This window comes from Chiloscyllium punctatum, chromosome 47 (genome assembly GCF_047496795.1).
Source record: "Chiloscyllium punctatum isolate Juve2018m chromosome 47, sChiPun1.3, whole genome shotgun sequence".
In the NCBI taxonomy this organism is placed as follows: Eukaryota; Metazoa; Chordata; class Chondrichthyes; order Orectolobiformes; family Hemiscylliidae; genus Chiloscyllium; species Chiloscyllium punctatum.
The window spans coordinates 318,352-345,503 of NC_092785.1; the positions used below are offsets into that span (position 1 = coordinate 318,352).

At 57.8% G+C, this 27,152-nt stretch overlaps 1 pseudogene; it reads right to left on the reverse strand.

The window, feature by feature from the left end:
• Positions 1-27,070, reverse strand: part of LOC140468503 (sarcoplasmic/endoplasmic reticulum calcium ATPase 2-like) — a 67,198-nt pseudogene extending 40,128 nt beyond the window's left edge.
• Positions 27,071-27,152: the final 82 nt, after the last annotated feature.

The window sequence follows — 27,152 nt, forward strand, 5'->3', positions numbered from 1 at the left end:
AGACCCCAACCCAATACCCCCACAGTCTGAGCACAGGGAGAGACCCCAACCCAGATCCCAATCCCCCACAGTCTGAGCACAGGGACAGAGCCCAACCCAATCCCCCACAGTCTGAGCACAGGGAGAGACCCAACCCAATCCCCCACAGTCTGAGCACAGGGAGAGACCCCAACCCAATCCCCAATCCCCCAGTCTGAGCACAGGGAGAGAGCCCAACCCAATCCCCAATAGTCTGAGCACAGGGAGAGAGCCCAACCCAATCCCCCACAGTCTGAGCACAGGGAGAGGACCCAACCCAATCCCCCACAGTCTGAGCACAGGGGAGAGACCCCAACCCAATCCCCCACAGTCTGAGCACAGGGAGAGACCCCAAACCAATCCCCATAGTCTGAGCCCCAGGGAGAGACCCCAACCCAATCCCCCACAGTCTGAGCACACGAGAGACCTCAACCAATCTCCAATCCCCCACAGTCTGAGCCCCAGGGAGAGACCCCAACCCAATCCCCAATCCCCCACAGTCTGAGCCCCAGGGAGAGACCCCAACCCAATCTCCTACAGTCTGAGAACAGGGAGACCCCAACCCAATCCTCCACAGTCTGAGAACAGGGAGAGACCCCAACCAATCCCCCACAGTCTGAGCACAGGGAGAGACCTCAACCCAATCCCCAAGCACAGGGAGAGACCCCAACCCAATCCCCAATCCCCCACAGTCTGAGCACAGGGAGAGACCCCAACCCAATCCCCAACAGTCTGAGGCATACCCCAACCCAATCCCCAATCCCGACAGTCTGAGCACAGGGAGAGACCCCAACCCAATCCCCAATCCCCCACAGTATGAGCACAGGGAGAGACCCCAACCCAATCCCCAATCCCCACAGGTCTGAGCACAGGGAGAGACCCCAACCCAATCCCCACAGTCTGAGCACAGGGAGAGACCCCAACCCAATCCCCCACAGGTCTGAGCACAGGGAGAGACCCCAACCCAATCCCCCACAGTCTGAGCACAGGGAGAGACCCCAACACAATCCCCCACATTCTGAGGCCCATGGAGAGACCCCAACCCAATCCCCACGGCAACCCCCACTCCATTCTTCAGAAGGCCAAGGATCCCCTCCCCACCCAGCAGCCACACACAGCTCCCCCCCCAGCAGCCACACACAGCTCTCCCGCCACCCCCACCCAGCAGCCACACACAGCTCCCCCCCCCCCCCATGAGCCACACACAGCTCCCCCCCCCCAGCAGCCACACACAGCTCTCCCCCCCACCCCACCCAGCAGCCACACACAGCTCCCCCCCCAGCAGCCACACACAGCTTCCCCCCCTCCCCCCCTGCCCCCACACACAGCTCCCCCCTCTCCCCACCCCCAGCAGCCAGAACCCCCCCCACCCCCCCCACCATCTCACCGAAAACAGCATGTTCTTCTTGTCCTGATTGACAGCCCGAGGTCAGGCACAGGGTCGGTGTGTTTGATGACCGAAACTGACTCTCCTGGAACAGAACATCACGGTGCGGAGATCAGGGAAGGGAGATGGACAGGGAAGCAAGTTACACACAGTGACTGGAACCCATTCGGCTGCTCTGGGTCACCCTCACACACCAGCCAAATCCCCGGAAAAACCAACAGCCCAAAGCTGGAGTGGAGGAGGCTCCACTGGGATACGTGGAAACACCACCCCATATCGCCTCGCCCCTCATCATAGAGAGGGGGAGGGGGGTGTAAGGGGTTACAGAGAGAGGGAGGGGGTGTAGGGGCTGAAGGGGGGGGGTTACAGAGATAGGGAGGGGGTGTAGGGGCTGGAGGGGGGGGGGTTACAGAGATAGGGAGGGGGTGTAGGGGGATACAGAGATGGGAGGGTTTAGAGAGCGACGGGGGGGGGTTTAGAGAGCGACGGGGTGGGGGGGTTAGAGAGCGACGGGGGGGGGTGTAGGGGGCTGGAGGGAGGTTACAGGAGATAGGAGGGGGCGTAGGGGTTACAGAGATAGGGAGGGGGCGTAGGGGGTTACAGAGATAGGGGAGGGGGGCGTAGGGGCGCGAGGGGGCGTAGGGGCCGAGGGGGCGTAGGGCGCGAGGGGGCGTAGGGGGCGCGAGGGGGCGTAGGGGCGCGAGGGGGCGTAGGGGGCGCGGAGGGGCGTAGGGGCGCGAGGGGGCGTAGGGGGCGCGAGGGGGCGTAGGCGGCGAGGGGGGGCGTAGGGGCGCGAGGGGGCGTAGGGGCGCTGAGGGGGCGTAGGGGGCGCGAGGGGCGTAGGGGGCGCGAGGGGGGCGTAGGGGCGCGAGGGGGCGTAGGGGCGCGAGGGGGCGTAGGGCGCGAGGGGGCGTAGGGTGCGCGAGGGGGCGTAGGGGCGCGAGGGGCGTAGGGGCGCGAGGGGCGTAGGGGCGCGAGGGGGGCGTAGGGGGCGCGAGGGGGCGTAGGGGCGCGAGGGGGCGTAGGGGCGCGAGGGGGCGTAGGGGCGCGAGGGGGCGTAGGGGCGCGAGGGGGCGTAGGGGCGCGAGGGGGCGTAGGGGCGCGAGGGGGCGTAAAGGCGCGAGGGGGCGTAAAGGCGCGAGGGGGGGTAAAGGCGCGAGGGGGCGCAGGGGCGCGAGGGGGCGCAGGGGCGCGAGGGGGCGTAGGGGCGCGAGGGGGCGTAGGGAGGGGGTGTAGGGAATCGGTGACAGAGGCAGGGAGGGGGGTGTAGGGAGAGTTAGGTGATAGGGAGGGGGTTACAGAGACAGGGAGGGTGTTACAGAGACGGGCGGGGTATAGGGGCTGGAGGGGGTTACAGGGATAGGGAGGGGGCGGGGGGGTTACAGGGATAGGGAGGGGGCGGTGGGGGTTACAGAGATAGGGAGGGGGTGTAGGGACTGGAGGGGATTACAGAGATAGGGAGGGGGCGTGGGGGTTACAGGATAGGGAGGGGTGTTGGGGCTTGAGAGGGTTACAGAGAGAGGGAAGCGATGAAGGGGTAGGGGGGGGTTACAGACATAGGGAGGGGATGTAAGGGCTGCAGGGGGTTAGAGACAGGGATTTGATCCCTTCGATGATTCACCCCCCACCCCCACCCAACACCACTCTCTGTAAACAGGAGTGACTGGGCAGTAATGAGACACAGAAGTGTGTGTGTGTGTGTGAGACATACCTGTGAGGATTGATTGATCCACACGCAGTGTTGTTGACTTGATGGAGGTGATTCTAATATCAGCAGGACCTTGTCTCCCACTGAGGAAGAAAAAAGGGAGAGCAAGAATAATTAACGGTCATCACCAGGGTCGATCGGACACAAGGAAGGGGAAGGGTCACTCCACCTGAACCAGGTTGATAGAAAACCACACAGAAGGACACACTGCTCCACCGATTGCTGCCGTCCAATCTAGCACCAATACATTTAACGTGCAGTGAAGTATGGGAAGGTTTTGTAGATCGAGGGGGAAAGAGGCAGCAAAACATTAACAGTGCAGGTTCTTCTCGTCAGACGTGAAGGGCTGGGGGGGGTCACCACCCACACGGAAAATACCAGGTCATCAAACTATAATCACCACCGCCCCGTCTCCCGGTAATACTGTACCCCCCTCACTCACCTACACCCCCCGCCCCGTCTCCCAGTAATACTGTACCCCCCTCACTCACCTACACCCCCCGCCCCGTCTCCCAGTAATACTGTACCACCCGCCCTCACCTACACCCCCCACTCCGTGTCCCAGTAATACTGTACCCCCCTCGCTCACCTACACCCCCCGCCCCATCTCCCAGTAATACTGTACCCCCCTCCTCACCTACACCCCCGCCCCGTCTCCCATTAATACTGTACCCCCCCTCACTCACCTACACCCCCCGCCCCGTCTCCCAGTAATACTGTACCCCCCTCACTCACCTACACCCCCCGCCCCGTCTCCCAGTAATACTGTACCCCCCTCACTCACCTACACCCCCCGCCCCGTCTCCCAGTAATACTGTACCACCCTCCCTCACCTACAACCCCCCAACCCGTCTCCCAGTAATACTGTACACCACCCTCCCTCACCTACACCCCCCGCCCCGTCTCCGGTAATACTATACACCACCCCTCGCTCACCTACACCCCCCCGCCCGTCTCCCCGTAATACTGTACCCCCCCTCACTCACCTACACCTCCCGCCCCGTCTCCCAGTAATACTGTACACCACCCTCCTCACCTACACCCCCGCCCCGTCTCCCAGTAATACTGTACACCACCCTCCCTCACCTACACCCCCGCCCCGTCTCCCAGTAATACTGTACCCCCCTCCCTCACCTACACCCCCCGCCCCGTCTCCCAGTAATACAGTACCACCCTCCCTCACCTACACCCCCCGCCCCGTCTCCCAGTAATACTGTACCCCCCTCCCTCACCTACACCCCCCGCCCCGTCTCCCGGTAATACTATACACCACCCTCGCTCACCTACACCCCCCGCCCCGTCTCCCCGTAATACTGTACCCCCCCTCACTCACCTACACCCCCCGCCCCGTCTCCCGGTAATACTATACACCACCCTCGCTCACCTACACCCCCCGCCCCCGTCTCCCGTAATACTGTACCCCCCCTCACTCACCTACACCCCCCGCCCCGTCTCCCAGTAATACTGTACCCCCCTCCCTCACCTACACCCCCCCGCCCCGTCTCCCAGTAATACAGTACACCCCTCACTCACCTACACACCCCCCACCCCGTCTCCCAGTAATACAGTACCCCCCTCCCTCACCTACACCCCCCCGCCCCGTCTCCCCGTAATACTGTACCCCCCCTCACTCACCTACACCTCCCGCCCCGTCTCCCAGTAATACTGTACCACCCTCACTCACCTACACCCCCCCGCCCCGTCTCCCAGTAATACAGTACCACCCTCCTCACCTACACCCCCCCGCCCCGTCTCCCAGTAATACTGTACACCCCTCACTCACCTACACCCCCCACCCGTCTCCCAGTAATACTGTACCACCCACCCTCACCTACACCCCCCACCCCGTCTCCCAGTAATACTGTACCCCCCTCACTCACCTACACCCCCCCGCCCCGTCTCCCAGTAATACTGTACCACCCTCGCTCACCTACACCCCCCGCCCCCGTCTCCCAGTAATACTGTACCACCCACCCTCACCTACACCCCCCGCCCCGTCTCCCCGTAATACTGTACCCCCCCTCACTCACCTACACCTCCCGCCCCGTCTCCCAGTAATACTGTACCCCCCTCACTCACCTACACCCCCCGCCCCGTCTCCCCGTAATACTGTACCCCCCCTCACTCACCTACACCTCCCGCCCCGTCTCCCAGTAATACTGTACCACCCTCGCTCACCGACACCCCCCGCCCCGTCTCCCAGTAATACTGTACCACCCACCCCTCACCTACACCACCCGCTCCGTGTCCCAGTAATACTGTACCCCCCTCGCTCACCTACACCCCCCGCCCCGTCTCCCAGTAATACTGTACCACCCTCACTCACCTACACCCCCCGCCCCGTCTCCCAGTAATACTGTACCACCCTCACTCACCTACACCCCCCGCCCCGTCTCCCAGTAATACAGTACCACCCTCACTCACCTGCACCCCCCGCCCCGTCTCCCAGTAATACTGTACCACCCACCCTCACCTACACCACCCGCTCCGTGTCCCAGTAATACTGTACCCCCCTCGCTCACCTACACCCCCCGCCCCGTCTCCCAGTAATACAGTACACCCCCCTCCCTCACCTACACCCCCCGCCCCGTCTCCCAGTAATACTGTACACCACCCTCCCTCACCTACACCCCCCCGCCCCATCTCCCAGTAATACTGTACACCCCTCACTCACCTACACCCCCCGCCCCGTCTCCAGTAATACTATACCCCCCTCCCTCACCTACACCCCCCGCCCCGTCTCCCAGTAATACTGTACCCCCCTCGCTCACCTACACCCCCCGCCCCCGTCTCCCAGTAATACTGTACCACCCTCGCTCACCTACACCCCCCGCCCGTCTCCCAGTAATACTGTACCACCCACCCTCACCTACACCACCCGCTCCGTGTCCCAGTAATACTGTACCCCCCTCGCTCACCTACACCCCCCGCCCCGTCTCCCAGTAATACTGTACACCCCCCTCCCTCACCTACACCCCCCGCCCCGTCTCCCAGTAATACTGTACACCCCTCACTCACCTACACCCCCCGCCCCATCTCCCAGTAATACTGTACCCCCCTCACTCACCTACAACCCCCGCCCCGTCTCCCAGTAATACAGTACCCCCCTCACTCACCTACACCCCCCGCCCCGTCTCCCAGTAATACAGTACCCCCCTCACTCACCTACACCCCCCGCCCCGTCTCCCAGTAATACTGTACACCCCCCTCCCTCACCTACACCCCCCGCCCCGTCTCCCAGTAATACAGTACACCCCCCTCCCTCACCTACACCCCCCCGCCCCGTCTCCAGTAATACTGTACACCCCTCACTCACCTACACCCCCCGCCCCATCGTCCCAGTAATACTGTACCCCCCTCACTCACCTACACCCCCCCGCCCCGTCTCCCAGTAATACAGTACCACCCTCACTCACCTACACCCCCCGCCCCGTCTCCAGTAATACTGTACCCCCCTCCCCTCACCTACACCCCCCGCCCCGTCTCCCAGTAATACAGTACACCCCCCTCCCTCACCTACACCCCCCGCCCCATCTCCCAGTAATACTGTACCACCCACCCTCACCTACACCACCCGCTCCGTGTCCAGTAATACTGTACCCCCCTCGCCTCACCTACACCCCCCGCCCCGTCTCCCAGTAATACAGTACACCCCCCTCCCTCACCTACACCCCCCGCCCCGTCTCCCAGTAATACTGTACCCCCCCTCACTCACCTACACCCCCCGCCCCGTCTCCCAGGAATACAGTACCACCCTCACTCACCTACACCCCCCACCCCGTCTCCAGTAATACTGTACCCCCCTCACTCACCTACACCCCCCGCCCCGTCTCCCAGTAATACTGTACACCCCCCTCGCTCACCTACACCCCCCCGGCCCGTCTCCCAGTAATACTGTACCCCCCTCCCTCACCTACACCCCCCCGCCCCGTCTCCCAGTAATACACTACCCCCCTCCCTTACCTACCCCCCCCGCCCCGTCTCCCAGTAATACTGTACACCCCCCTCACTCACCTACACCCCCCGCCCCGTCTCCCAGTAATACAGTACCCCCCTCACTCACATACACCCCCCGCCCCGTCTCCCAGTAATACTGTACCACCCTCACTCACCTACACCCCCCGCCCCGTCTCCCAGTAATACAGTACCACCCTCGCTCACCTACACCCCCGCCCCGTCTCCCAGTAATACTGTACCACCCTCGCTCGCCTACACCCCCCGCCCCGTCTCCCGGTAATACTGTACACCCCTCCCTCACCGACACCCCCCGCCCCGTCTCCCGGTAATACAGTACCCCCCTCACTCACCTGCACCCCCCGCCCCGTCTCCCAGTAATACTGTACCCCCCCCTCACTCACCTACACCTCCCGCCCCGTCTCCCAGTAATACTGTACCCCCCCCTCACTCACCTACACCCCCCGCCCCGTCTCCCAGTAATACTGTAACCCCCTCCCTCACCTACACCCCCCCGCCCCGTCTCCCAGTAATACTGTACCCCCCCTCACTCACCTACACCCCCCGCCCCGTCTCCCAGTAATACTGTACCCCCCTCCCTCACCTACACCCCCGCCCCGTCTCCCAGTAATACTGTACCCCCCCTCACTCACCTACACCCCCCGCCCCGTCTCCGGTAATACTGTACACCCCCTCCCTCACCTACACCCCCCGCCCCGTCTCCCCGGTAATACTGTACCCCCTCCCTCACCTACACCCCCCGCCCCCCATCTCCCAGTAATACTGTACCCCCCTCCCCTCACCTACACCCCCCGCCCCGTCTCCCAGTAATACTGTACCCCCCTCACTACTGTACCCCCCTCACTCACCTACACCTCCCGCCCCGTCTCCCGGTAATACAGTACCACCCTCGCTCACCTACACCCCCCGCCCCATCTCCCAGTAATACTGTACCACCCTCACTCACCTACACCCCCCGCCCCGTCTCCCAGTAATACTGTACCCCCCCTCACTCACCTACACCCCCCACCCCGTCTCCCAGTAATACAGTACACCACCCTCGCTCACCTACACCCCCCGCCCCGTCTCCCAGTAATACTGTACCCCCCTCCCTCACCTACACCCCCCGCCCCGTCTCCCAGTAATACTGTACCCCCCCTCGCTCACCTACACCCCCCCGCCCCGTCTCCCAGTAATACTGTACACCACCCGCCCTCACCTTCACATCCCGCTCCGTCTCCCAGTAATACTGTACACCACCCTCCCTCACCTACACCCCCCGCCCCGTCTCCCAGTAATACTGTACACCACCCTCCCTCACCTACACCCCCCGCCCCGTCTCCCAGTAATACTGTACACCACCCTCCCTCACCTACACCCCCCGCCCCGTCTCCCAGTAATACTGTACCACCCCTCGCTCACCTACACCCCCCGCCCCGTCTCCCAGTAATACTGTACCCCCCCCTCCCTCACCTACACCCCCCGCCCCGTCTCCCAGTAATACTGTACCACCCGCCCTCACCTACACCCCCCGCCCCGTCTCCCGGTAATACTGTACCACCCTCCCTCACCTACACCCCCCGCCCCGTCTCCCGGTAATACTGTACACCCCCCTCCCTCACCTACACCCCCCGCCCCGTCTCCCAGTAATACTGTACACCCCCCTCGCTCACCTACACCCCCCCGCCCCGTCTCCCAGTAATACTGTACACCACCCTCCCTCACCTACACCCCCCCCGCCCCGTCTCCCAGTAATACTGTACCCCCCTCCCTCACCTACACCCCCCGCCCTGTCTCCCGGTAATACTGTACCACCCTCCCTCACCTACACCCCCCGCCCCGTCTCCCAGTAATACTGTACACCCCCCTCCCTCACCTACACCCCCCGCCCCGTCTCCCAGTAATACAGTACACCACCCTCCCTCACCTACACCCCCCGCCCCGTCTCCCAGTAATACTGTACCCCCCTCGCTCACCTACACCCCCCGCCCCGTCTCCCAGTAATACTGTACACCCCCCTCGCTCACCTACACCCCCGGCCCCGTCTCTCAGTTATACTGTACAACCCTCCCTCACCTACACCCCCCGCCCCATCTCCCAGTAATACTGTACCACCCTCCCTCACCTACACCCCCCGCCCCGTCTCCCAGTAATACTGTACACCCCCCTCGCTCACCTACACCCCCCGCCCCGTCTCCCAGTAATACAGTACCACCCGCCCTCACCTACACCCCCCGCCCCGTCTCCCAGTAATACTGTACCCCCCCTCACTCACCTACACCCCCCACCCCGTCTCCCAGTAACGATGTATGATGTACTAACCTGCAACCTCCACCACATCTCCAGGAATGATGTCACGTGCTTTGATCCTTTGAACACTTTTCCGATCTTGCCGGTATACCTTTCCCATCTCGGGCTCATATTCCTTTAGCGCCTCAATGGCATTTTCCGCGTTCCTCTCCTGAGGATATTGATGAAGCACAGGATGAGACCGTCCTCACTGGATGGGAGCTAGATTCACTCCCTCCCAACCCCGGCCTTGGTACACAGGACCCCAAGATGATTGCCCCTCCCTCCCCCTCTCTAACCCAGGGATCACTGGGCAGTGATCAGGAGCAGGAACCCTGGCTGATTTCCCCTCTCTCTCTCTCTAACCCAGGGATCACTGGACAGTGATCAGGAGCAGGAACCCTGGCTGATTTCCCCCCTCTCTCTCTCTCTAACCCAGGGATCACTGGGCAGTGATCAGGAGCAGGAACCCTGGCTGATTTCCCCTCTCTCTCTCTAACCCAGGGATCACTGGACAGTGATCAGGAGCAGGAACCCTGGCTGATTTCCCCCCCTCTCTCTCTCTCTAACCCAGGGATCACTGGGCAGTGATCAGGAGCAGGAACCCTGGCTGATTTCCCCCCTCTCTCTCTCTCTAACCCAGGGATCACTGGGCAGTGATCAGGAGCAGGAACCCTGGCTGATTTCCCCCCCCTCTCTCTCTCTAACCCAGGGGTCACTGGACAGTGATCAGGAGCAGGAACCCTGGCTGATTTCCCCCCTCTCTCTCTCTCTAACCCAGGGATCACTGGACAGTGATCAGGAGCAGGAACCCTGGCTGATTTCCCCCCTCTCTCTCTCTCTCTCTCTAACCCAGGGATCACTGGGCAGTGATCAGGAGCAGGAACCCTGGCTGATTTCCCCCCTCTCTCTCTAACCCAGGGATCACTGGACAGTGATCAGGAGCAGGAACCCTGGCTGATTTCCCCTCTCTCTCTCTCTCTAACCCAGGGATCACTGGGCAGTGATCAGGAGCAGGAACCCTGGCTGATTTCCCCTCTCTCTCTCTCTAACCCAGGGATCACTGGACAGTGATCAGGAGCAGGAACCCTGGCTGATTTCCCCCCCCTCTCTCTCTCTAACCCAGGGATCACTGGGCAGTGATCAGGAGCAGGAACCCTGGCTGATTTCCCCCCTCTCTCTCTCTAACCCAGGATCACTGGACAGTGATCAGGAGCAGGAACCCTGGCTGATTTCCCCTCTCTGTCTCTCTAACCCAGGGATCACTGGACAGTGATCAGGAGCAGGAACCCTGGCTGATTTCCCCCCCCTCTCTCTCTCTAACCCAGGGATCACTGGACAGTGATCAGGAGCAGGAACCCTGGCTGATTTCCCCTCTCTCTCTCTAACCCAGGGATCACTGGGCAGTGATCAGGAGCAGGAACCCTGGCTGATTTCCCCCCCCTCTCTCTCTCTAACCCAGGGATCACTGGGCAGTGATCAGGAGCAGGAACCCTGGCTGATTTCCTCCCTCTCTCTCTCTAACCCAGGGATCACTGGGCAGTGATCAGGAGCAGGAACCCTGGCTGATTTCCCCTCTCTCTCTCTCTAACCCAGGGATCACTGGACAGTGATCAGGAGCAGGAACCCTGGCTGATTTCCTCCCTCTCTCTCTCTAACCCAGGGATCACTGGACAGTGATCAGGAGCAGGAACCCTGGCTGATTTCCCCCCTCTCTCTCTCTCTAACCCAGGGATCACTGGGCAGTGATCAGGAGCAGGATCCCTGGCTGATTTCCCCCCTCTCTCTCTAACCCAGGGATCACTGGACAGTGATCAGGAGCAGGAACACTGGCTGATTTCCCCCCTCTCTCTCTCTCTAACCCAGGGATCACTGGGCAGTGATCAGGAGCAGGAACCCTGGCTGATTTCCCCCCCTCTCTCTCTAACCCAGGGATCACTGGACAGTGATCAGGAGCAGGAACCCTGGCTGATTTCCCCCTCTCTCTCTCTAACCCAGGGATCACTGGACAGTGATCAGGAGCAGGAACCCTGGCTGATTTCCCTCTCTCTCTCTCTAACCCAGGGATCACTGGACAGTGATCAGAAGCAGGAACCCTGGCTGATTTCCTCCCTCTCTCTCTCTAACCCAGGGATCACTGGGCAGTGATCAGGAGCAGGAACCCTGGCTGATTTCCCCCCTCTCTCTCTAACCCAGGGATCACTGGACAGTGATCAGGAGCAGGAACCCTGGCTGATTTCCCCCCTCTCTCTCTCTAACCCAGGGATCACTGGACAGTGATCAGGAGCAGGAACCCAGGCTGATTTCCCCTCTCTCTCTCTCTAACCCAGGGATCACTGGACAGTGATCAGGAGCATGAACCCTGGCTGATTTCCCCCCTCTCTCTCTCTAACCCAGGGATCACTGGACAGTGATCAGGAGCAGGAACCCTGGCTGATTTCCCCTCTCTCTCTCTCTAACCCAGGGATCACTGGACAGTGATCAGGAGCAGGAACCCTGGCTGATTTCCTCCCTCTCTCTCTCTAACCCAGGGATCACTGGACAGTGATCAGGAGCAGGAACCCTGGCTGATTTCCTCCCTCTCTCTCTAACCCAGGGATCACTGGGCAGTGATCAGGGGCAGGAACCCTGGCTGATTTCCCCTCTCTCTCTCTAACCCAGGGATCACTGGGCAGTGATCAGGGGCAGGAACCCTGGCTGATTTCCCCTCTCTCTCTCTAACCCAGGGATCACTGGGCAGTGATCAGGAGCAGGAACCCTGGCTGATTTCCCCCCCTCTCTCTAACCCAGGGATCACTGGGCAGTGATCAGGAGCAGGAACCCTGGCTGATTTCCCCCCCCCTCTCTCTCTAACCCAGGGATCACTGGGCAGTGATCAGGAGCAGGAACCCTGGCTGATTTCCCCCCCCCTCTCTCTCTAACCCAGGGATCACTGGGCAGTGATCAGGAGCAGGAACCCTGGCTGATTTCCCCTCTCTCTCTCTCTCTAACCCAGGGATCACTGGGCAGTGATCAGGGGCAGGAACCCTGGCTGATTTCCCCTCTCTCTCTCTCTAACCCAGGGATCACTGGGCAGTGATCAGGAGCAGGAACCCTGGCTGATTTCCCCCTCTCTCTCTCTAACCCAGGGATCACTGGGCAGTGATCAGGAGCAGGAACCCTGGCTGATTTCCCCTCTCTCTCTCTCTCTCTCTAACCCAGGGATCACTGGGCAGTGATCAGGAGCAGGAACCCTGGCTGATTTCCCCCTCTCTCTCTCTCTAACCCAGGGATCACTGGACAGTGATCAGGAGCAGGAACCCTGGCTGATTTCCCCCCTCTCTCTCTCTAACCCAGGGATCACTGGACAGTGATCAGGAGCAGGAACCCTGGCTCATTTCCCCTCTCTCTCTCTAACCCAGGGATCACTGGACAGTGATCAGGAGCAGGAACCCTGGCTCATTTCCCCCTCTCTCTCTCTCTCTAACCCAGGGATCACTGGGCAGTGATCAGGAGCAGGAACCCTGGCTGATTTCCCCCCTCTCTCTCTCTAACCCAGGGATCACTGGACAGTGATCAGGAGCAGGAACCCTGGCTGATTTCCCACCTTCTCTAACCAATCACAGATTGGTAATCTTGTTGATAGGTTGATCCTACTGACCTGCCAAACCCCCACGATCGCATTTGCAACCAGGATCAACAGAATAACAAATGGCTCCACAAACGCTGTGACAGTTTGCTCACCCTCTTCAAACCAGGCCAGCACCTGAGGGAATGGAGAACAGACACTGATCAGGCCACCACAGAAACGGCTGTCCGAATGTCTGCTGATACACTACACCATATCCCGAATACACACACAGGAAAGTGAAGCTGACACTGTCCTGATCAGGTACTGGGATCTAACCCCACGCTGTACCTGTCCATGACAGTTTAATGATGTCAGTGAAGAGGCAGCTTTGAATTGCACCCCATGCTGTCCCTGTCCCTGGGAGTGTTTGATGGGGGACAGTGTAGAGGGACCTTTACTCTGTATCTAACCCCGTGCTGTCCCTGTCCCTGGGAGTGTTTGATGGGGGACAGTGTAGAGGGAGCTTTACTCTGTATCTAACCCCGTGCTGTCCCTGTCCCTGGGAGTGTTTGATGGGGGACAGTGTAGAGGGACCTCTCCTCTGACACCATACCAACCAGCAGATCACTGCGTAATCATAACTGCCCACAAGGGGGCCAAAGACACATTGTGATCCACAATGTTTATCATGTTCCAAAAACACAGCAAGATTCCTGATCCAAACATGGTTCGCACAAGCACAGCACTCCACAGAGTTGGGAATGTTTATTCCAACTGGACAGGAAGTAGTAAATTAGCTACAAAATTCCCACGGATGGGATGTGAAATGGAAATGGGGGATGGGGTCGGGTCATGCAGGTCTGGGAATTTGTGAGCGACTCAGTGTGAAACAAGTTGGGCCATGGCAGTGAGAGGAGAGGAGGGAAATCCAGTGGTGGGAGGGTGCATTCCAAAAGCTAAGAGCACAAAACAAACACGCAGAAATCTGTTGGTTAACCCTTCAATGGCAACAACTCAAGTACGGACTGACGGGCACAAGACAAATCAAGGCTTTTGCCCGAAACGTCGATTTCGCTGCTCCTTGGATGCTGCCTGAACTGCTGTGTTCTTCCAGCACATTACAGATTACATTACAGTGTGGAAACAGGCCCTTCGGCCCAACAAGTCCACACCGACCCACCGAAGCGCAAACCACCCATATCCCTACATCTACCCCTTACCTAACACTACAGGCAATTTAACATGGCCAATCCACCTGAACCTGCACATCTTTGGACTGTGGGAGGAAACCGGAGCACCCGGAGGAAACCCACGCAGACACGGGGTGAACGTGCAAACTCCACACAGTCAGTCGCCTGAGGTGGGAATTGAACCCGGGTCTCTGGCGCTGTGAGGCAGCAGTGCTAACCACTGTGCCACCGTGCCGCCCACTAATCCAGAACTTGAGGGATAAGGGCTGGAAGAGTGCCGCACTGTCGGAGAGTCAGTGCTGAGGGAGGGGGCACTGTCGGAGGGTCAGTGCTGAGGGAGGGGGCACTGTCGGAGGGTCAGTGCTGAGGGAGTGGGCACTGTCGGAGGGTCAGTGCTGAGGGAGTGGGCCCTGTCGGAGGGTCAGTGCTGAGGGAGGGGGCCCTGTCGGAGGGTCAGTGCTGAGGGAGTGGGCCCTGTCGGAGGGTCAGTGCTGAGGGAGTGGGCCCTGTCGGAGGGTCAGTGCTGAGGGAGGGGGCCCTGTCGGAGGGTCAGTGCTGAGGGAGGGGGCACTGTCGGAGGGTCAGTGCTGAGGGAGGGGGCACTGTCGGAGGGTCAGTGCTGAGGGAGGGGGCACTGTCGGAGGGTCAGTGCTGAGGGAGGGGGCACTGTCGGAGGGTCAGTGCTGAGGGAGGGGGCACTGTCGGAGGGTCAGTGCTGAGGGAGGGGGCACTGTCGGAGGGTCAGTGCTGAGGGAGGGGGCACTGTCGGAGGGTCAGTGCTGAGGGAGGGGGCACTGTCGGAGGGTCAGTGCTGAGGGAGGGGGCACTGTCGGAGGGTCAGTGCTGAGGGAGGGGGCACTGTCGGAGGGTCAGTGCTGAGGGAGGGGGCACTGTCGGAGGGTCAGTGCTGAGGGAGGGGGCACTGTCGGAGGGTCTGTGCTGAGGGAGGGGGCACTGTCGGAGGGTCAGTGCTGAGGGAGGGGGCACTGTCGGAGGGTCAGTGCTGAGGGAGTGGGCACTGTCGGAGGGTCAGTGCTGAGGGATTGCCGCACTGTCGGAGGGTCAGTGCTGAGGGAGGGGGCACTGTCGGAGGGTCAGTGCTGAGGGAGGGGGCACTGTCGGAGGGTCAGTGCTGAGGGAGTGCCGCACTGTCGGAGGGTCAGTGCTGAGGGAGTGGACACGGTCGGAGGGTCAGTGCTGAGGGAGTGGACACGGTCGGAGGGTCAGTGCTGAGGGAGTGGACACGGTCGGAGGGTCAGTGCTGAGGGAGCAGGCACTGCCGGAGGGTTAGTGCTGAGGGAGTGGGCACTGTCGGAGGGTCAGTGCTGAGGGATTGCCGCACTGTCGGAGGGTCAGTGCTGAGGGATTGCCGCACTGTCGGAGGGTCAGTGCTGAGGGAGCAGGCACTGCCGGAGGGTTAGTACTGAGATTAGGTTGTATGATCACAGTCAGTCCTTCTCAGGATCAGTGAACTGGTTTTTTGGACAGTTGCTATGAATGAGGTGGGGCTTGGTTCACTAGGACAGTGAACACTGGAACTAAGAAGAAGGAGGCTTGTGCCTTTCGGAGTAACTTCAAAAGGGTTTGATGCATCACACTGGGAGTGATCGAGGAGGAACCATTGGGATCTTGCAGAGCGAGAGTGAATGGGAAGGGGCTTGGGTGCACTGGTAGTGAACGAGAGGGGGTATGGGACCATTGGGATCGTGGAGAATGGGAAGAGGTTTGGATCCATTAGGACCGTCGAGTGTGGGAGTGAGTGGGAAGGTATTTTGTATCACTGGGATTGTGGTCAGTGAACCAGAAGAACCCTAAGATTCGGAGCAGAAATTATGATGACTGATCAGATAATCCTCGGCTCCAGTTTCCTGACTTTTCCCCATAACCCTCATCCCCTCGGTGATTCAAATCAATTCCAGCTTGGAAATGCTCAATATCCCAGACTCGGCTGCTGTCTACAGTCAGGAATTGCACAGATTCAGTCCCCTCAGAGAAGCAATTCCTCCTCTCTGTCTTTCTCTGAAGGCACACCCCTATTCGAGATCGTTCCTTCTGGTCCTCGACTCTCCTACAAGCAGAAACCTCCTTTCTGTATCTCCTCTGTCAAAGCCCAATCTCCTGAACCTCTCCTCCCAAGAAAACCCCTCCATGTCCAGCATCAGTCGAGTGAACCGTCTCAGGATGGCCTCCAACATCAGCACATTGGTCTTTATATAGAGGGCCTCAAACTGCTCAGAGTGTTCCGGCTATGGTCTGACCAGTGCCTTCAACAGTTTGTACAAAACTCCAATCCCCTTGTGGGCCTAACATGTGGTACACCTGAGCAAACCCCTTCTGCAAATCCAAATCGATTCGGCCCACTCTTTTACTTGATCTGCCTGAGCTGGATTAATTCGAACAAGTCTGTTATGGATGATTTCCCCTCCATGAAGACATGTTGACATGGTTTGATTGTGCTGTGTATTTTTAAATGCTCTGCTGTTACCTTGATTATAGTAAGCTCAAACCCTTTCCCTCAGAATGGATTTAAGCGAACTGGCCATACCAGTGTTCAGCCCAATTCTCCCGTGCGCACGGTCTTGATGGAGATTGAAGCCCGGGGAGGGAAGAGGATCAGAAGGGGACGGAGACATAACGGGACTGGGACCTGGAAGGGGGTTTCAATGGAATCCTCAGGAGAGAGGTGGATATACAGCAGCAGCAGGAAGTGCTGGGGTGGAGCAGAGAGAATGGGGGGGGAGGGGGGGCATCGTCCCTTCAATTCCCCCGCCATCAGTCCGATTTCCCAACCCTGCCTCCAACCTTCGCTCAGCCCCTGTCCAATAACCCCCTCCAGCGGGCTCAAGAGTCTTTCCTGCCAGTGAACCCAGCTTCAATGTTGCGCCTATTTTGTGCACGACACAACGACGGTGAGAGTTTGGCAGGGCGTACATGCAGTTCCGAGTGAGCGCACATTCAATGTTCCTCTGCAGTTTCATGGCTTAGTATCTATTCAAACCCACTTTCCCTCCAATAATTCCTCAACCTCATTTGCAAAGGGGCTTATGTTCATTGCTGCTTCTCCCTTCCTTTCTCTTTAAGAAGCTCTTAACGTTTATCTGGACATTACTTGAAAGATTATCCTTTAGGATTATCTTCCCTCTTGTTTACATTCTGAGAGGGACATAGAGATGGAAGCACAGAAACAGACCCTTCGGTCCAACCCGTCCATGCTGACCCAGATATCCCAACCCAATCTAGTCCCACCTACCCGGCCCATATCCCTCCAAAACCCTTCCTATTCATATACCCATCCAAATGCCTCTTAAACGCTGTAATTGTACCAGCCTCCACCACATCCTCTGGCAACTCATTCCATACACGTACCACCCTCCGTGAAAAAGTTGCCCCTTAGGTCTCTTTTATATCTTTCCCCTCTCACCCTAAACCTATGCCCCTCTAGTTCTGGACTCCCCCACCCCAGGGAAAAGACTTTGCCTATTTACCCTATCCACACCCCTCATAATTTTATAAACCTCTATAAGGTCAACCCTCAGCCTCTGACGCTCCAGGGAAAACAGCCCCAGCCTGTTCAGCCTCTCCCTGTAGCTCAGATCCTCCAACCCTGGCAACATCCTTGTAAATCTTTTCTGAACCCTTTCAAGTTTCACAACATCTTTCCGATACGAAAGTGACCAGAATTGCACGCAATATTCCAACTGTGGCCTAACCAATGTCCTGTACAGCCACAACATGACCTCCCAACTCCTGTACTTAATACTCTGACCAATAAAGGAAAGTATACCAAACACCTCCTTCACTCTCCTATCAACCTGTGACCCCACTTTCAAGGGACTATGAACCTGCACTCCAAGGTCTCTGCTCAGAAACACTCCCTAGGACCTTACCATTAAGTGTACAACTTTTGGGGTGGTCTTTTGTTACCGTTTATAACTTTGCAAAACCTCTTGCTATCCATTAATTGTTGGTTGCTGCACTTCAGAGTTGTTCTTGGAGTTAATTCCCTGGTTAACCATGTGAGGCCTACCCCCCCTTCCTCAGATCTTTTCTCTCAGTGGGACATTTTGCCTTTTTTTGGGAGCTGTGAACTAATTTCGGAAATGAGAGTAGTTTGCCCTTGGGTGTCTTTGCTGTTAAACTCCATTCCCAGCTCACCCCAGCCTGAACTGCCCTCATTCCTTTGCAATTGATCTTATTTCACGTTAACACAGTTGTCCTGAACCACATCCCTTCTTTCAAACGGAATTCTTCCATATGATGGTCACAAGGGGATCATTCATTACTTATTACATCGGCCTCATTACACATCGCCGGACCCAAAATACTCTGGTCCCAAGTTGGATCCAGAACACACTGCTTTCAGAAAATGTGCCAACCACATACAATGAAATCTTTCCTCTGCTAACCTATTCCAATCTAAACCAAGACTACACTCACCTATGATTAACACACTGCCGTTCCTTTTAAGCATGCCATCATTATGTCTCAATTTATTTGGAGCCCGACAACAGAGTGAGGTTTACAGATTACTGTTACCACATCCATGAAAATTCTAACGCTCGGATCAAAGATTATTTCTTGCGATGTATGTACTTCAGTGTGTATTGGACTACCGTTATAATCTCACCTCTCTTGTTTTCAAAAAAAATCAAAAAGACCCTGATTGTTTGATTCTCAGCTTGGATTTCCTTGTCTATAATCCTGTACTCATTTCTGTGTACCTGGGACACTCACGTATTCGGTTTAGAACACTGCACACATTCAACAGCCAATAATTTAGCCTTTTTGTCAGTTTTGTGGGAGTCACTTGGAAAGGGGGTCTGACCCACTGGGTGTGTGTACACAGGGAGGGGATTGGAAAGGGGGGTCTGACCCACTGGGTGTGTGTACACAGGGAGGGAATGGGAAAGGGGGACTGACCCACTGGGTGTGTGTACACAGGGAGGGGATTGGAAGGGGGGTCTGACCCACTGGGTGTGTGTACACAGGGAGGGAATGGGAAAGGGGGACTGACCCACTGGGTGTGTGTACACAGGGAGGGGATTGGAAAGGGGGGTCTGACCCACTGGGTGTGTGTACACAGGGAGGGGATTGGAAAGGGGGGTCTGACCCACTGGGTGTGTGCACACAGGGAGGGAATGGGAAAGGGGGTGTGACCCACTGGGTGTGTACACAGGGAGGGAATTGGAAATGGGGGTCTGACCCACTGGGTGTGTACACACAGGGAGGGAATTGGAAAGGGGGGTCTGACCCACTGGGTGTGTGGACACAGGGAGGGGATTGGATAGGGGGGTCTGACCCACTGGGTGTGTGTACACAGGGAGGGAATTGGAAAGGGGGGACTGACCCACTGGGTGTGTGTACACAGGGAGGGAATGGGAAAGGGGGACTGACCCACTGGGTGTGTACACACAGGGAGGGGATTGGAAAGGGGGGACTGACCCACTGGGTGGGACTGACCCACTGGGTGTGTGTACACAGGGAGGGGATTGGAAAGGGGTCTGACCCACTGGGTGTGTGTACACAGGGAGGGAATGGGAAGGGGGGACTGACCCACTGGGTGTGTGTACACAGGGAGGGGATTGGAAAGGGGGGTCTGACCCACTGGGTGTGTGTACACAGGGAGGGGATTGGAAATGGGGGTCTGACCCACTGGGTGTGTGTACACACAGGGAGGGAATTGGAAAGGGGGGACTGACCCACTGGGTGTGTGTACACAGGGAGGGAATGGGAAAGGGGGGTGTGACCTACTGGGTGTGTACACAGGGAGGGAATGGGAAAAGGGGGTGTGACCCACTGGGTGTGTACACAGGGAGGGGATTGGAAAGGGGGGTCTGACCCACTGGGTGTGTACACAGGGAGGGAATGGGAAAGGGGGGACTGACCCACTGGGTGTGTGTACACAGGGAGGGGATTGGAAAGGGGGGTCTGACCCACTGGGTGTGTGTACACAGGGAGGGGATTGGAAAGGGGGGTCTGACCCACTGGGTGTGTGTACACACAGGGAGGGGATTGGAAAGGGGGGTCTGACCCACTGGGTGTGTACACAGGGAGGGGATTGGAAAGGGGGGTCTGACCCACTGGGTGTGTACACAGGGAGGGAATGGGAAAGGGGGGTCTGACCCACTGGGTGTGTGTACACAGGGAGGGGATTGGAAAGGGGGGTCTGACCCACTGGGTGTGTGTACACAGGGAGGGGATTGGAAAGGGGGGTCTGACCCACTGGGTGTGTACACAGGGAGGGAATTGGAAAGGGGGGACTGACCCACTGGGTGTGTGTACACAGGGAGGGAATTGGAAAGGGGGGTCTGACCCACTGGGTGTGTGTACACAGGGAGGGAATTGGAAAGGGGGGACTGACCCACTGGGTGTGTACACACAGGGAGGGAATTGGAAAGGGGGGACTGACCCACTGGGTGTGTGTACACAGGGAGGGGATTGGAAAGGGGGGTCTGACCCACTGGGTGTGTGTACACAGGGAGGGGATTGGAAAGGGGCGACTGACCCACTGGGTGTGTACACACAGGGAGGGAATTGGAAAGGGGGGTCTGACCCACTGGGTGTGTGGACACAGGGAGGGAACTGGAAAGGGGGGGACTGACCCACTGGGTGTGTGTACACACAGGGAGGGGATTGGAAAGGGGGGACTGACCCACTGGGTGTGTGTACACAGGGAGGGGATTGGAAATGGGGGGACTGACCCACTGGGTGTGTGTACACAGGGAGGGGATTGGAAAGGGGGGTCTGACCAACTGGGTGTGTACACAGGGAGGGGATTGGAAAGGGGGGTCTGACCCACTGGGTGTGTGTACACACAGGGAGGGAATGGGAAAGGGGGGGTCTGACCCACTGGGTGTGTGTATACAGGTAGGGAATTGGAAAGGGGGACTGACCCACTGGGTGTGTACACAGGAAGGGAATTGGAAAGGGGGGTGTGACCCACTGGGTGTGTGTACACAGGGAGGGGATTGGAAAGGGGGGACTGACCCACTGGGTGTGTGTACACAGGGAGGGAATGGGAAAGGGGGGTCTGACCCACTGGGTGTGTACACACAGGGAGGGGATTGGAAAGGGGGGTCTGACTCACTGGGTGTGTGTACACAGGGAGGGGATTGGAAAGGGGGACTGACCCACTGGGTGTGTGTACACACAGGGAGGGGATTGGAAAGGGGGGACTGACCCACTGGGTGTGTGTACACAGGGAGGGAATGGGAAAGGGGGGTCTGACCCACTGGGTGTGTGTACACAGGGAGGGGATTGGAAAGGGGGGTCTGACCCACTGGGTGTGTGTACACAGGGAGGGGATTGGAAACGGGGGTCTGACCCACTGGGTGTGTGTACACAGGGAGGGAATTGGTAAGGGGGGTCTGACCCACTGGGTGTGTGTACACAGGGAGGGAATGGGAAAGGGGGGTCTGACCCACTGGGTGTGTGTACACAGGGAGGGAATGGGAAAGGGGGGTCTGACCCACTGGGTGTGTACACAGGGAGGGAATTGGAAAGGGGGGACTGACCCACTGGGTGTGTGTACACAGGGAGGGAATTGGAAAGGGGGGTCTGACCCACTGGGTGTGTGTACACAGGGAGGGGATTGGAAAGGGGGGTCTGACCCACTGGGTGTGTGTACACAGGGAGGGGATTGGAAATGGGGGACTGACCCACTGGGAGTGTGTACACAGGGAGGGGATTGGAAAGGGGGGTCTGACCCACTGGGTGTGTGTACACAGGGAGGGGATTGGAAATGGGGGACTGACCCACTGGGAGTGTGTACACAGGGAGGGGATTGGAAAGGGGGGTCTGACCCACTGGGTGTGTGTACACAGGGAGGGAATGGGAAAGGGGGACTGACCCACTGGGTGTGTGTACACAGGGAGGGAATTGGAAAGGGGGGACTGACCCACTGGGTGTGTGTACACAGGGAGGGAATTGGAAAGGGGGGACTGACCCACTGGGTGTGTGTACACAGGGAGGGAATTGGAAAGGGGGGACTGACCCACTGGGTGTGTGTACACAGGGAGGGGATTGGAAAGGGGGGGTCTGACCCACTGGGTGTGTGTACACACAGGGAGGGGATTGGAAATGGGGGTCTGACCCACTGGGTGTGTACACACAGGGAGGAAATGGGAAAGGGGGGTCTGACCCACTGGGTGTGTGTACACAGGGAGGGGATTGGAAAGGGGGGGTCTGACCCACTGGGTGTGTACACAGGGAGGGAATCGGAAAGGGGGGACTGACCCACTGGGTGTGTACACACAGGGAGGGAATTGGAAAGGGGGGTCTGACCCACTGGGTGTGTGTACACAGGGAGGGGATTGGAAAGGGGGGGTCTGACCCACTGGGTGTGTACACAGGGAGGGAATTGGTAAGGGGGGGTCTGACCCACTGGGTGTGTGTACACAGGGAGGAATTGGAAAGGGGGGACTGACCCACTGGGTGTGTGTACACAGGGAGGGGATTGGAAAGGGGGGACTGACCCACTGGGTGTGTGTACACAGGGAGGGAATTGGTAAGGGGGGGTCTGACCCACTGGGTGTGTGTACACAGGGAGGAATTGGAAAGGGGGGACTGACCCACTGGGTGTGTACACACAGGTAGGGGGTTTCCTAGCTGTGACCTACTGTTGGATGTCCGTGAGTGAACAGTGAGCACATTAGAGAGGGCATGTGTGCTTTGTGGAGATTCTCAACTCCCCCATGGGACTTGGAAACTGCTGAAGCATGAGGAACGTGTTGAAGGAGGAGGGTTTCCTTGCCTCTCCTCCCTTCCCCCAGTAGTGAAGTCCAGATAATTCAATGGTTGGAATAAAGTTCATTGATTCCCATCTCCCACTATCTCCCCACCCTGAATCTGCTGTTTATTGAAACACATTCCATGGCCCCAAGTGAGCAGACGTTTTTAACTCTGTGAAGGGGGAGTGCCACCCAGCTCAGGACCTCGATGGGCAGAGGTTGTTGGGGTCTGCACTGCAGTCCCAGGCTGACAGTCAGTGCGCCCAGGAAGTGCAGAGTAAGAGATGTCAGTGAGCCTCCTCAGGGCACAGTCCCCTCTCCCACAGTGGGAAGTCCCCAGCCTTGCCCAGGGTGTTCACACCAGTCACCAGGCCATGGGCCCATGTCCTTCAGGCCTCACTCTGCACATACCCGACACTGAGGGTAGAAACAATGACTACAGAGGCTGGAATCCAGATTCTGGGTTAGTGCTGCTGGAAGAGCACAGCAGGTCAGGCAGCATCCAAGGAGCAGGAAAATCAACGTTTCGGGCAAAAGTCCTTCATCAGGAATCCAGGCTCTTCCAGCACCACTAATCCAGGAGCTGGTTTCCAGCATCTGCAGTCATTGTTTTTACCGAGTTGATTTTAACCCTACTGCGAATCCTCTTGCAAGGATGCCTGCCTTGAAGAAGTTTTCCTCCTCTCTCTACAAGACTCTCAGGGAGTCCCTCTCCCACTGCAACTCCCAGGTCATTTCCTCTGCCCTGAAGCCTGTATTCCTGATGAAGGGCTTTTGCCCGAAACGTCGATTTTCCTGCTCCTCGGATGCTGCCTGACCTGCTGTGCTCTTCCAGCACCACTAATCCAGTACCTGACAACGGGTCAAACCCTGAACCAGCGCGTTCATTTGAAACAAAAGCCATGTTTCCTCACAGTAACCCAAAACCCAATTCCATTGAAGGCAGCGATTGGCAGCCTGGGCAAACACAGAGTGCCGCAGAGAAAAGCTCCCTCTACCCAGTCAGACTGGAAAGAATACTCCCACTGCTCTTTAAAAGTTCAAGTCAATCGAGGCAGTGTGGGTGTGGGAGGGCATTGATGTTTACTGGAATTGAGGCAGTGTTTGTGTCGGGGGGGGGGGGGGGGGGTGTTTACTGGAATGAGGGGACGTGGGGTTGTGCGTAGACCTCCACCAGCACTCAGGGATTGTATGTGGTGAGACGCTGAAGATGGAAGGGTGATCTGTGCAAATGAGGATCAGTTTGTAGGAGTAAGGAAACAAGGAGAAACCTATTGCCATGAACCGATGGTAAAAGGGGAGAGACTGAAGGGTTGGGGTGAGCAACATGCTGCGGGGGGGGGGGGGGAACGTGAGGGAGAGTGCTCTTTCTGCAGAGTAGTGATGCCTAGTATCAGCTCCCCACAACCCCCCCCCCCCCCCCCCCCACCCCTCCCCCCCCACCCCTCCCCCCCCACCCCACCCCACCCCCCCCCCCCCCACCCCACCCCACCCCCCCCCCCACCCCCCCCACCCCACCGCCCTCCCCCACCCCACCGCCGCCCTCCCCCCCCCCCACCCCCACCCCCAACCCCCACCGCCCTCCCCCCCCCCCCCCCGCAGAAGGGAGCATCGGGATGAAGGGGAGCTGAAATTCGAAAGGAGACAGGTGAGGGAGGGAGATGAACATGCAGCACAATGGGAATTCTTGCCGGTGAAAGGGGCAGACCAGTTTGCTCTGGAGAGCTAGCATGGACTCAAGGCTGAATGGCTTCCAGCTGGCTTTTACTGACATGCAGCGTCAGTGACTCCAAGTGTGGCTGAAACGCACCGAGAACTTAAGGGAGCTGAACTATATTCGCTGGTGTACTTACAAAAGAGATGCAGGCAGCGAGCAGTAATATCCGCACCAGTAAATCTTCAAACTGATCAAGTACCAGAGACCAGAGAGACTTCCCTGAGAGAGAAAATGGGGGCGGTGGGGGAACAGCAAGTGGAGGGAAGGGAAGAGAAAGTAAGTGAAGAGAAGGAGAGCAAGAGTGAAGAGAGAGCACAGCATGAACAGGAGGAGAGCAGAGCAAGTGAGCGAGCAATGGGAACAAGAAGAAGGAGAAAGCGAGAGAGAGAGAGAGAGAGAGAGACACAGAGAGATCAAAACACGAAGAGGAGAGAGTGAGGGACAGAGGTGTCAAGGGCACGAGGGAGAGAGGGCGATAGAGCAAACAACAGGAGGGGAGGGGGGTCACGAGAAAGCCACAGGATAGACAAGGTGGAAGATGGAGAGACAGAGAGGTGGGAAGACAATGGGGGTTGGGGGCGACAGGGAGGGCAGGTGGATGGGGCAAAGGAGGAAGAGGGGGAGAGAGAAATCCATTATCACTTGCAAGCCAAGCTTTCTCGCATGCTGAGCATTATCAATTGAGGGAATAAGCATTAAGGCCTCATCGGCAGGAGTGAGGGCAGGCCCAGAACAACACACGACCCCTGGGTTAGATTCAGAGAGAGAAAGAGGGAAGGGGGGAAATGGTGAAAAGAGGGGGAGAATTCAGGCAGGGTTCCTGCACCTGATCACTGTCCAGTGTACCCCAGGTTACAGAGAGTGAGAGAGAGAAACAAATCAGCCAGGGTTCCTGCTCCTGATCACTGTCCAGTGTACCCCAGGTTACAGAGAGTGAGAGAGAGAAACAAATCAGCCAGGGTCCTGCTCCTGATCACTGTCCAGTGGTAACTGCGTAGAGAAAGAGACAGTCAGAGAGAGAGAGAGAGTCAGATGGCCGGGGGGGGGGGGGGGGGGGGGCGAGAAAGAGGAGGAGAGAGAGAGGGAGGGAGAGGGAGAGGGTGGTGGAGAGGGGAAGATGGGGGAGAGAAAGGGGAGTATTGAAAGGTGGGGGGCAGGGGAAGAGATAACAACTCTCAAAGAGAGGGCACAAGGGAGGGAAAGGAGAGGAAGAGACAGGTAAAGAAAGAGAGAGTGAGAGAGAGAGAAAGACACAGGGGATAATCAGCCAGGGGGTTCCTGCTCCGGATCACTATCCAGTAGGTTTCCGTTGGAAGTTGATCTGCATTTGTACATTGTGCTCCAAGGAGTTTGGGGTTCTGGGCATCTCTAAGACTCAAGGTATAGGAACAGAACTAGCCCATTCAGCCAAAGTGACTCAGTTCTACCCTTCAATGAGAACAGATCAGAGAATTGTCCTTTTCCCTTTCCCTTATAAACCTCTCTAAGGTCACCCCTTAATGTCCTCGGCTCCAGTGAAAAAGGTCCCAGTCTATCCAGCCCCTCCTTCCAACTCAAACCCTCCATTCCTGCCAACATCCAAGGAAATCTCTTCTGAACTGTCCCCAACTTAACAACATCCTTCCTGTAACAAGGGGACCAGACCCGTTCAGAGTACTGGTTGATTTTTAACTGCCCTGACACGTCACTCAGTTGAAAGGTGGGTAGGGCTGGGCAAAGTCTGCTGTGGCCCAGCCAATGGCAGCCAGATCCCAGGAAAGCCAGGAAGCAAACTGCAGCTCTGGGTTAGAGTGAGAGCGAGGATTGTGCTCCTTGCAATACAGGATTCAGGGCTGTTGTGTTCTTGATGGTTTTGAAAGGAACTGATGGGTCAAATGGACAGAAACCTGTCCAGTCAACGTCTGTTGGTGTGCTGTGGGGAACAGTGTTGGAGGTGGGGAGAATCTGGGACAAGGGGGGGGACAAACGCAAGAGGGGTGATTTGACACACTTCAAAGACTGAAGCTCACTCTCACTCAGGAGTGATGGGTACAAAGGGTTAGTAAGTCATCTAAAACCTGCAAACAATTAATCTGTGCAAGACAATGGCATATACAGAGATACAGACCCCAGTGACATTGTGATCAGACATCAGTAGCTATCCCCCTCAATGGTGTAATAGGCTGGAGAAAGGGTTCAATGGCCTCCTGCTGAACCTACCTAAAAGACTTGTGATCAGGCTGAATAGCCTCCTATTCCTACGTAGCAGGTTTGGAGAAGGGATTGAATGGGCCTGGGGAACAAACTCAACAAAGGGATAAGCGGTCTGCAGGATGACCCGTGCACAACTGAAATTGGTGTTTGAGGTTAAAGATTTTCATACCTTCTTCTGCTGGGAGTTCTGAGGAAACGGCAGATCCGAGAACATGGAAGAGAAGAAAGAGCACATGAGAAACAGGAGTACAGAGTGAGGAGCGAGCCCAGAGTGGACTGCTCTCCACCAACACCAGCCATGTTAGTGTAATCAAGCACATCACAATACCCTCCTGTCATACACATCCAAACTCCACAGGAAGGCACAACCCAAAACGCAGTCAGTCCAAATTCAGAACCACGTACCCCCAGTGCACC